The sequence below is a fragment of the Schistocerca americana genome, chromosome 1, assembly GCF_021461395.2.
Source record: "Schistocerca americana isolate TAMUIC-IGC-003095 chromosome 1, iqSchAmer2.1, whole genome shotgun sequence".
In the NCBI taxonomy this organism is placed as follows: Eukaryota; Metazoa; Arthropoda; class Insecta; order Orthoptera; family Acrididae; genus Schistocerca; species Schistocerca americana.
In genome coordinates this window covers 710870145-710881950 of record NC_060119.1, presented here as the reverse complement: position 1 = coordinate 710881950, position 11806 = coordinate 710870145, and the positions used below count along the sequence as shown (strand labels likewise).

The following is an 11806-nucleotide window of genomic DNA, read 5'->3' as shown; positions in this document are numbered from 1 at the left end:
AACACTCGTTCGACCTATACTTGAGTATTGCTCATCAGTGTGGGATCCGTACCACGTCGGGTTGACAGAGGAAATAGAGAAGATCCAAAGAAGAGCGACGCGTTTCGTCACAGGGTTATTTGGTAAGCGTGATAGCGTTACGGAGATGTTTGGCAAACTCAAGTGGCAGACTCTGCAAGAGAGGCGCTCTGCATCGTGGTGTAGCCTGCTGTCCAGGTTTCGAGAGGGTGCGTTTCTGGATGAGGTATCGAATATATTACTTCCCCCTACTTATACCTCCCGAGGAGATCACGAATGTAAAATTAGAGAGATTCGAGCGCGCACGGAGGCTTTCCGGCAGTCGTTCTTCCCGCGAACCATAAGCGACTGGAACAGGAAAGGGAGGTTGTTGTGGTTGGCAGGAGAGCCAACACCGTGTTACTAGGAGGAGGCGGAAAGGCACGCGTTTTAGCTCACGCAGGCTGGCGTGAGGTCTGGAACAGGACAAGGAAATTAGAATCTAGAAAAAACGGACGTAGCTGGTGGAATACTTAACTTTAATCCATAAATGGTGAACGTCGCTCTTGACGGTACATTATGCACAGTATCAATAGTAACTGGTAATGGCGCCTTGCTAGGTCGTAGCAAATGACGTAGCTGAAGGCTATGCTAACTATCGTCTCGGCAAATGAGAGCGTAATTTGTCAGTGAACCATCGCTAGCAAAGTCGGTTGTACAACTGGGGCGAGTGCTAGGAAGTCTAGACCTGCCGTGTGGCGGCGCTCGGTCTGCAATCACTGATAGTGGTGACACGCGGGTCCGACGTATACTAACGGACAGCGGCCGATTTAAAGGCTACCACCTAGCAAGTGTGGTGTCTGGCGGTGACACCACAGAAGTAATAACAGCGGCACACAAAGTGCCCTCCGCCACATACCATTGGGTGGCTTGCGGAGTATAAATGTAGATGTAGGATCCTCCGTCACACCCCGCGGGATTGTATGCGAAGTGTAGGTGTAGATGTAATGTAAGGTTGGCAGTACATTTGAACTGGGGTTGTCGATATTGTTAAAAATATCAGGAATCAGATATATAGATATTTAAAAAAATTTCATTACAGGCTCTCGATACACCGCGAGAATATATATACACTCCTGGAAATGGAAAAAAGAACACATTGACACCGGTGTGTCAGACCCACCATACTTGCTCCGGACACTGCGAAAGGGCTGTACAAGCAATGATCACACGCACGGCACAGCGGACACACCAGAAACCGCGGTGTTGGCCGTCGAATGGCGCTAGCTGCGCAGCATTTGTGCACCGCCGCCGTCAGTGTCAGCCAGTTTGCCGTGGCATACGGAGCTCCATCGCAGTCTTTAACACTGGTAGCATGCCTCGACAGCGTGGACGTGAACCGTATGTGCAGTTGACGGACTTTGAGCGAGGGCGTATAGTGGGCATGCAGGAGGCCGGGTGGACGTACCGCCGAATTGCTCAACACGTGGGGCGTGAGGTCTCCACAGTACATCGATGTTGTCGCCAGTGGTCGGCGGAAGGTGCACGTGCCCGCCGACCAGGGACCGGACCGCAGCGACGCACGTGTGCACGCCAAGACCGTAGGATCCTACGCAGTGCCGTAGGGGACCGCACCGCCACTTCCCAGCAAATTAGGGACACTGTTGCTCCTGGGGTATCGGCGAGGACCATTCGCAACCGTCTCCATGAAGCTGGGCTACGGTCCCGCACACCGTTAGGCCGTCTTCCGCTCACGCCCCAACATCGTGCAGCCCGCCTCCAGTGGTGTCGCGACAGGCGTGAATGGAGGGACGAATGGAGACGTGTCGTCTTCAGCGATGAGAGTCGCTTCTGCCTTGGTGCCAATGATGGTCGTATGCGTGTTTGGCGCCGTGCAGGTGAGCGCCACAATCAGGACTGCATACGACCGAGGCACACAGGGCCAACACCCGGCATCATGGTGTGGGGAGCGATCTCCTACACTGGCCGTACACCACTGGTGATCGTCGAGGGGACACTGAATAGTGCACGGTACATCCAAACCGTCATCGAACCCATCGTTCTACCATTCCTAGACCGGCAAGGGAACTTGCTGTTCCAACAGGACAATGCACGTCCGCATGTATCCCGTGCCACCCAACGTGCTCTAGAAGGTGTAAGTCAACTACCCTGGCCAGCAAGATCTCCGGATCTGTCTCCCATTGAGCATGTTTGGGACTGGATGAAGCGTCGTCTCACGCGGTCTGCACGTCCAGCACGAACGCTGGTCCAACTGAGGCGCCAGGTGGAAATGGCATGGCAAGCCGTTCCACAGGACTACATCCAGCATCTCTACGATCGTCTCCATGGGAGAATAGCAGCCTGCGTTGCTGCGAAAGGTGGATATACACTGTACTAGTGCCGACATTGTGCATGCTCTGTTGCCTGTGTCTATGTGGCTGTGGTTCTGTCAGTGTGATCATGTGATGTATCTGACCCCAGGAATGTGTCAGTAAAGTTTCCTTTTCCTGGGACAATGAATTCACGGTGTTCTTATTTCAATTTCCAGGAGTGTATATATATACGTCGATATTTATATATATATCTCGATATGAAGCCGGAAAAAATATCGACGTACCGGCCAAAAAAAGTTGCGGCTGCACATTGCAAATACAGGGGGTGATTCACGAAGTTCTGCAAATATCTTAATACGTTATTCTACAAGTAAAAATAAAGACAAAAATTCATATAAACATAGGTCCACAATTGTTATGTTACAGAGTTAGGACTAATAAAATATTTTGCCTGAAAGTTAGCAACTTCGCTAATACGAAGCCATCGCAATACTGTATGAGGTTAAAGTGAAGCATGATTTCCATTTACTTTGTTGTTATTGTTCTGGTGAACCTAATAAAACATGTCCCAGACTATCTGCAGTATCTGAAAATGGTGGACTTTTTGTTAATGCTAAGGATACAGATTATTGTACTTCAGTGTAGCCATACCTTAGATTGTGAAATGCCCAATCGTTGAGAGATACGTCGTGTACGTTGAACAGCATCCATAATATCATCATCGTCTTCACGATCTAGCGCTCGTACTTATTATGAATGCTAGGTAGAAAAATGGCTCAAATGGCTCTGAGCACTATGCGACTTAACTTCTGAGGTCATCAGTCGCCTAGAACTTAGAACTAATTGAACCTAACTAATCCAAGGACATCACACACATCCATTCCCGAGGCAGGATTCGAACCTGCGACCGTAGTGGTCGCTCGGTTCCAGACTGTAGCGCCTAGAACCGCGCGGCCATTCCGGCCGGCCGCTAGGTAGAGAACCTGTCTCCCGTAATATTCTAAACACTCCACTAATGGTTCGTGCATTCGGAATCCTCCGAGCTGGATAACGTACGCGATATTCGTTAACTGCAGCTGTAGCTTTACCATCACACTTCCCATAAATAAACACCATATCGGCGTATTCCTCTGTCGTAAATTTGAAAGGCATCCCTATTTCATAAATAATCTACAAACTACAACAGTTACTATGTTCTTTCACTGAACAATACAGAAAACTAACTCCTTTCAAAGTCAGGAAACGACTGAAACAACTCACTAACGGTTGCCAACAATAACATAACGTTTGTACTTTCTTAATGGAAAATAAACAAATTTACTTGTATAACAATATTTGTTTTTCTGTGTGTTCTAGAAAACTGCTGCAGATACAAGTGAGGGACACGTTTTATTAGATTCGCCAGATCACTAACAACAAAATAAATGGAAATCGTGCTTTACATTAACCTCGTACAGTTTTGCGATGGCGTCATGTTAGCGAAGTTGTTAAACTTCAGGCAAAATCTGGTATCAGCCGTAACTTTGAAACTAAACATTTGCTGATCTATGTTTATATGAACTTTTTTCTCTAGTTTTACTTGTACTGCAGAATAGCATATTAAAATATTTGCACATCTTCGTGAATCATCCGGTATAGGCCTACTGCCAGTTTTAGAGCCGTATATTAAAGTACTGATGTATTATTAGATATTCTGTACATCAACAAGCTAGCAACCTGCTTATCCCCCTTAGAGAAGGAACTGAAGGAAAAACGATGCACTATCATGCTTGGCGGTAACCGCTTCGCTAACAGTGGAAACTGCATGTAAATGGTTTTCGTCACATTATCGGATTTGTCTGGAACATTTCATGTCGACCCTTCTCTTTTTTCATTTCTGCAAACACCGGCGAACTAGCAACCGTAGTGTCAAAATTGCCTGGTGAAGTCAAACGTTGCAGTTTCTGTTGGCAGCGCCGAGTGTCACATATCCCCTAAAACATCTCTGCCCCCGGCAAAAGCCAGTCTCATCGTTTACATTATGGTCATCCTTTTCAGCAACTGTTTTCAAAGAATGCCGATGTAAAGAAACTGCACACTAGTTGAGTCAAAAATTATTTGCTAACGCAACTGGTGTGCTATTACCCTATATCGGAAATAAATCTTGTTATCCCATTCACACCGCCCCCCCCCCCCTCGCCACTCCCCACAGTGCAATCGAACTTCTTCTTTGTGCCACCTATACTTGCTTCAGGCAGTCAAGGAGAAAGACTGGTCGTGATGAAGGCTCAAAAACTAGAAATACTTCTTCGCATATGGAAAGTAAAATTATGTTCTACTGTAGTTCGAAAAGAACAATCTCAAATAGTTACTGAAAACCGCGAAAAAATAAAATAAAATAAAACAAAAATACCGGCAGTCGGCACTGCCATTTCGATATCGATATATCGGTGAAAGAAGGTCGCTGTTATATCGATACCTTTTGGAAAAGATATCGGTATGTCCGTGTCTTACCAACAGCATTAGTTTGAACAGCTGTATACAGAGCGCTGTCACTTGCGCCAGAAATGAAACACCCACTCGTACTACAGGAGTTCATGAGGGCCGGGCTTCCTCGAGCTAGTTACGTCACAACTTGTGGCCCGTGGGCCTCGTGGTGGGCGCACTACGCGGCGGTGGCGGAACCTGTTGCTGGCCGCGTGCGCCATCTCTGCGCCGCGAACCAGGTCGCCTAATAACGTCAACCCGTACAGTATCCACGAAACGAGATTACCGTCTGGGGGCGTAGCTCAGATGGTAGAGCGCTCGCTTAGCATGTGAGAGGTACCGGGATCGATACCCGGCGCCTCCAGGATTACATTTTGGCTCAAGTCAGTACCACCGAGGATTTTTCGTCTCGCTTCAGTGCCAAAATGTGGGACCTTATCTTGCTGGTCCTTAAAACTGAAAAGTGTAACAGATTCCGCTGATCCAGCTTGCTTCTAACGCAGCAGTATCCGAGGCATGCAATTGTAAGTTCTAGGCGACTGATGACCTCAGTAGTTGAGTCGCATAGTGCTCAGAGCCATTTGAACCATTTTTAGCATGAAATGAATCAAATCGAACTCGTCTTTCGTTTGAGGGTTCACAATATTTGTTCGATGTGTATCAACTAACGTATACCGTTTAATTTTTTCACGTTCAGTTTCGCGAGTGAGGTATGTGTCAGTCTTTCCTGCTTAGAAACAAGGGGAAGTTGGGCGATATTAAACAGTTCGGCTATTTTTTCTGAAGGTTATACTGAACACTAAACGTCGCTGTGATACATTAATTATTCTTGAAGGCTCAGGTTAGTAAAGATGGCTAGCAATTCTCTTTATTACTAGGACCGGTTCCTACAGATTTACACTCTCTTCAACGGATCGTGTAACATTGTTAGTTGTACATGCTTGTTACACTACTGAACGTCAGATAGTGATGATGCGTCAAATAAAACGCGGCAGGCAGCATTAGCATGTCACAAATAAAATAACACACAATTAAAACGCACAGTATGTTGTGCTGATGCCATGTGTTACGTATTATTTTGTTTGTGACATTCTGATGTTCCCTGCCACGTTTTATTTGACGCACCATCACTATGTGACTTTCAGTATTGTAACACGCCATGTACAACTAATAATGTTACAAGATTCGATGATGACAGTTTAGATCTGTCGAAACCGGTCATAGTTATAAAAAGAATTCCTAGCGATCCTGACTGGCTTGATTCTTAAAGAATAATATAATTTTCAGATCATCCCCAAAGTGATGTCATGTCATATGTATATATATTTCAGTGTCGTAATAATAAGCTTTTGGTGATTGTTAAAATATTTTTTTCACCCATGGCATTTAGTCGTTCAAGTTTCTGAAGCGTTGCATCGAACATGAAATTATACCATGTAAGTCATTTTTGTTACAAGAAAGTTGAAACTTCTCCGTAAGGACTGAGCACGTAACTGCAATGTCCGACAAGGCATCAGCATCTCTCCATGCCCTACAAAAAAATAAAAAGCTGTTCCATCTTTCACTGAAAGAGAAGCTTGTAGAAACACTTACATTCCCAGCTACTGATTACAAAGATTTTATCCTGCAAGGTCTATCTCAGGAAAGCTCACAACGCCTGGAACTGTGTATGAGTGCCTGTGTTCGTTGTATCTGTAACGTTCGACTTTTTGATCGTATTTCACCATCGTATGCACAGCTATCTTGGATGCAAGCAGATAAGCGCAAAGATATCCACATCCTCTGTCTTCCCTGCAGTTTTATCAACGAACTCTGTTCCTCGTATCTCTCCTCGACTTTAACGTTCTTATCTGAACAACGTGGTAGAAACATCCGTTCCTGTCAGAGGAAAACCCTTTCTGTCCCACTAAATCGTTCAGCCACTTTCTTAATGTCCTTACCACTAACAGGAACCCGACTTTGGAGTAACCTCCGGCATTATGTTAGAGAACTGAATAACATCTCTCGCTTCAGAAGGCATTTACTGACGTATCTGGTAAAGCAACAATTGGGATTAACATTGTACTTGTAAGCACTCGTTACCCTTGTACATCCATCTTTCCAACCAGATCTTCCTCTTTTGACAGTATTCTTAGCTGATGCAGTCTCCTCAAATTTCCTTTCCCAAGAACTCGCTATATAAGAAACATCTATCTTGTACACCCATAAATTCTTTTTATATCTGCAACTGTCATTATTATTATTGTTATTTCTTTCTTTTCTCAGACGTTATGTCTGGTCATAAATGGAAAGTGATGCGGACCTTGATCAAGCATGACTTCCTTTTAACTGTACGGTACATGTTATATTGCATTTTGGAACTTTCGGGTAATTGAACTGTATGAATAATTACGGATTCTGTAGTTGTATATACAAGTTTGGATGTAGCTGTATTGCATTGATGTACTGGTGGATATTGTGTGGTATGACTCCTGTAGTTGATAGTATAATTGGTATAATGTCAACTTTATCCTGATGCCACATGTCGTTGACTTCCTCAGCCAGTTGGATGTATTTTTCAATTTTTTCTCCTGTTTTCTTTTGTATATTCGTCGTATTGGGTATGGATATTTCGATTAGTTGTGTTAATTTCTTCTTTTTATTGGTGAGTATGATGTCAGGTTTGTTATGTGGTGTTCTTTTATCTGTTATAATGGTTCTGTTCCAGTATAATTTGTATTCATCATTCTCCAGTACATTTTGTGGTGCATACTTGTATGTGGGAACGTGTTGTTTTATAAGTTTATGTTGTAAGGCAAGCTGTTAATGTATTATTTTTGCTACATTGCCATGTCTTCTGGGGTATTCTGTATTTGCTAGTATTGTACACTCCTGGAAATGGAAAAAAGAACACATTGACACCGGTGTGTCAGACCCACCATACTTGCTCCGGACACTGCGAGAGGGCTGTACAAGCAATGATCACACGCACGGCACAGCGGACACACCAGGAACCGCGGTGTTGGCCGTCGAATGGCGCTGGCTGCGCAGCATTTGTGCACCGCCGCCGTCAGTGTCAGCCAGTTTGCCGTGGCATACGGAGCTCCATCGCAGTCTTTAACACTGGTAGCATGCCACGACAGCGTGGACGTGAACCGTATGTGCAGTTGACGGACTTTGAGCGAGGGCGTATAGTGGGCATGTGGGAGGCCGGGTGGACGTACCGCCGAATTGCTCAACACGTGGGGCGTGAGGTCTCCACAGTACATCGATGTTGTCGCCAGTGGTCGGCGGAAGGTGCACGTGCCCGTCGACCTGGGACCGGACCGCAGCGACGCACGGATGCACGCCAAGACCGTAGGATCCTACGCAGTGCCGTAGGGGACCGCACCGCCACTTCCCAGCAAATTAGGGACACTGTTGCTCCTGGGGTATCGGCGAGGACCATTCGCAACCGTCTCCATGAAGCTGGGCTACGGTACTGCACACCGTTAGGCCGTCTTCCGCTCACGCCCCAACATCGTGCAGCCCGCCTCCAGTGGTGTCGCGACAGGCGTGAATGGAGGGACGAATGGAGACGTGTCGTCTTCAGCGATGAGAGTCACTTCTGCCTTGGCGCCAATGATGGTCGTATGCGTGTTTGGCGCCGTGCAGGTGAGCGCCACATTCAGGACTGCATACGACCGAGGCACACAGGGCCAACACCCGGCATCATGGTGTGGGGAGCGATCTCCTACACTAGCCGTACACCACTGGTGATCGTCGAGGGGACACTGAATAGTGCACGGTACATCCAAACCGTCATCGAACCCATCGTTCTACCATTCCTAGACAGGCAAGGGAACTTTCTGTTCCAACAGGACAATGCACGTCCGCATGTATCCCGTGCCACCCAACGTGCTCTAGAAGGTGTAAGTCAACTACCCTGGCCAGCAAGATCTCCGGATCTGTCCCCCATTGAGCATGTTTGGGACTGGATGAAGCGTCGTCTCACGCGGTCTGCACGTCCAGCACGAACGCTGGTCCAACTGAGGCGCCAGGTGGAAATGGCATGGCAAGCCGTTCCACAGGACTACATCCAGCATCTCTACGATCGTCTCCATGGGAGAATAGCAGCCTGCATTGCTGCGAAAGGTGGATATACACTGTACTAGTGCCGACATTGTGCATGCTCTGTTGCCTGTGTCTATGTGCCTGTGGTTCTGTCAGTGTGATCATGTGATGTATCTGACCCCAGGAATGTGTCAATAAAGTTTCCCCTTCCTGGGACAATGAATTCACGGTGTTCTTATTTCAATTTCCAGGAGTGTATATCCATTTGTGATGTGATCTACTGTTTCTATTTGTTGTTTGCAAAGTCTGCATTTATCTGTTGTGGTATTGGGATCTTTAATAATATGCTTGCTGTAATATCTGGTGTTTATTGTTTGATCCTGTATTGCAATCATGAGTCCTTCCGTCTCACTGTATATATTGCCTTTTCTTAGCCATGTGTTGGATGCGTTTTCATCAATGTGTGGCTGTGTTAGATGATACGGGAGCTTGCCATGTAGTGTTTTCTTTTTCCAATTTACTTTCTTCGTATCTGTTGATGTTATGTGATCTAAAGGGTTGTAGAAGTGGTTATGAAATTGCAGTGGTGTAGCCGATGTATTTGTATGAGTGATTGCTTTGTGTATTTTGCTAGTTTCTGCTCGTTCTAGAAAGAATTTTCTTAAATTGTCTACCTGTTCATAATGTAGGTTTTTTTATGTCGATAAATCCCCTTCCTCCTTCCTTTCTGCTTAATGTGAATCTTTATGTTGCTGAATGTATGTGATGCATTCTATATTTGTGGCATTGTGATCGTGTAAGTGTATTGAGTGCTTCTAGGTCTGTGTTACTCCATTTCACTACTCCAAATGAGTAGGTCAATATTGGTATAGCATAAGTATTTATAGCTTTTGTCTTGTTTCTTGCTGTCAATTCTATTTTCAGTATTTTTGTTAGTCTTTGTCTATATTTTTCTTTTAGTTCTTCTTTAGTATTTGTATTATCTATTCCTATTTTTTGTCTGTATCCCAGATATTTATAGGCATCTGTTTTTTCCATCGCTTCTATGCAGTCGCTGTGGTTATCCAATATGTAATCTTCTTGTTTAGTGTGTTTTCCCTTGACAATGCTATTTTTCTTACATTTGTCTGTTCCAAAAGCCATATTTATATCATTGCTGAATATTTCTGTTATCTTTAGTAATTAGTTGAGTTGTTGATTTGTTGCTACCAGTAGTTTTAGATCATCCATGTATAGCAAATGTGTGATTTTGTGTGGGTATGTTCCAGTAATATTGTATCCATAATTTGTATTATTTAGCGTGTTGGATAGTGGGTTCAGAGCAAGGCAGAACCAGAAAGGACTTAATGAGTCTCCTTGGTATATTCCACGCTTAATCTGTATTGGCTGTGATGTGATATTATTTGAATTTGTTTGGATATTAAGTGTGGTTTTCCAATTTTTCATTACTATGTTTAGGAACTGTATCAATTTAGGATCTACTTTATATATTTCCAATATTTGTAGTAACCATGAGTGGGGTACACTATCAAAAGCTTTTTGGTAATCAATGTATGCGTAGTGTAGCGACCTTTGTTTAGTTTTAGCTCGATATGTCACCTCTGCATCTATTATCAGTTGCTCTTTACATCCTTGTGCTCCTTTGCAACAGCCTTTTTGTTCTTCATTTATAATTTTGTTCTGTGTTGTATGTGTCATTAATTTCTGTGTAATGACTGAAGTTAATATTTTGTATATTGTTGGTAGGCATGTTATGGGGTGATATTTAGCTGGGTTTGCTGTGTCTGCTTGATCTTTAGGTTTCAGATAAGTTATTCCATGTGTAAGTGTATCAGGGAATGTGTATGGGTCTGCAATGTAACTGTTAAATAATTTAGTTAAATGTGAATGTGTTGAGGTGAACTTCTTTAACCAGAAATTTGCTATTTTATCATTTCCAGGGGCTTTCCAATTGTGAGTAGAATTAAATGCTTGGGTGACTTCGTGTTGCAAAATTATCACTTCAGGCATTTGTGGTATCATCTTGTATGTGTCTGTTTCTACTTGTATCCACCGTGCATGCCTGTTATGTTGTACCGGGTTTGACCATATGTTGCTCCAGAAGTTTCCATGTCTGCTATGTTTGGTGGATTGTCTATTTTAATGTGTGTGTTATCTATCGTCTGGTAAAATTTCTTTTGGTTTGTGTTGAATGTTTGGTTTTGTTTCCTTCTATTTTCACTTTTTTGTATCTTCTAAGTCGTTTGGCCAATGCTTGTAATTTCTGCTTCTTTTCATCTAATTGCTCTATCGCTTCTTGTTGTGTGATTTTACCTAACCTTTTTCTTTTTTCTTTCTGACATTTCATTTCTTATAAATTGTGTTAGCTGTGCGATGTCTTTTCTCAGTTTTTCTATTCTGATCTGTAGCCTGTGTTGCCATGCTGGTTTTGTGGGTTTCTTCTGTGTGTTGGTTGGTTCTGATATCTGCCTAGTATGTATATTTAGTGTAGTGAGTGCTCCTATATAAACCAGTAGTTGTAACTCTTCCATAGTTGTGTTTTCATTTATTTTGTTGTGTACGATTGTGTTGATAGTTTTTATTGTTGTTTCGACTTGTGGGTTATTTGGCGGTCTATGCAAGAATGGTCTAATGTCTGTATTTGTGTCTTTGTATTCTATATATGTCAGCTGAAATTTTTCTTCTGTATCTAACATGTGTGTCACTTCGTGTTCTATTTGTGCTTGTTCTGGTGGTTGTCTTAAGATTTCGTTTTCCTCTGATTGTTTAATTGATGCGTGTTGTTCTTTGTTTGTTTGCTCTGGGATGTTTGAGTCCATTACTGTATTTTCTTCTTCTTCTGATTGCACATTATTTTGTTCCAATATTTGTTGTACTTGTTGTTTGATGTTTTCTAATTCTGACTGGGGTATCCTGTTATTTTTGATTATTACACAGATCTGATCAGCTAGTCGTTGTTCTGTTAAAAATTTTAATTC

The 11806-nt window shown here is 43.7% G+C and overlaps 1 non-coding gene across 1 annotated transcript; it reads left to right on the top strand.

Moving 5' to 3' along the window:
* The first annotated feature begins 5087 nt into the window (after window positions 1-5087).
* Trnaa-agc lies at window positions 5088-5160 on the top strand. Its single transcript has one exon. It is a non-coding gene; the product is annotated as a tRNA-Ala (tRNA).
* Window positions 5161-11806: the final 6646 nt, after the last annotated feature.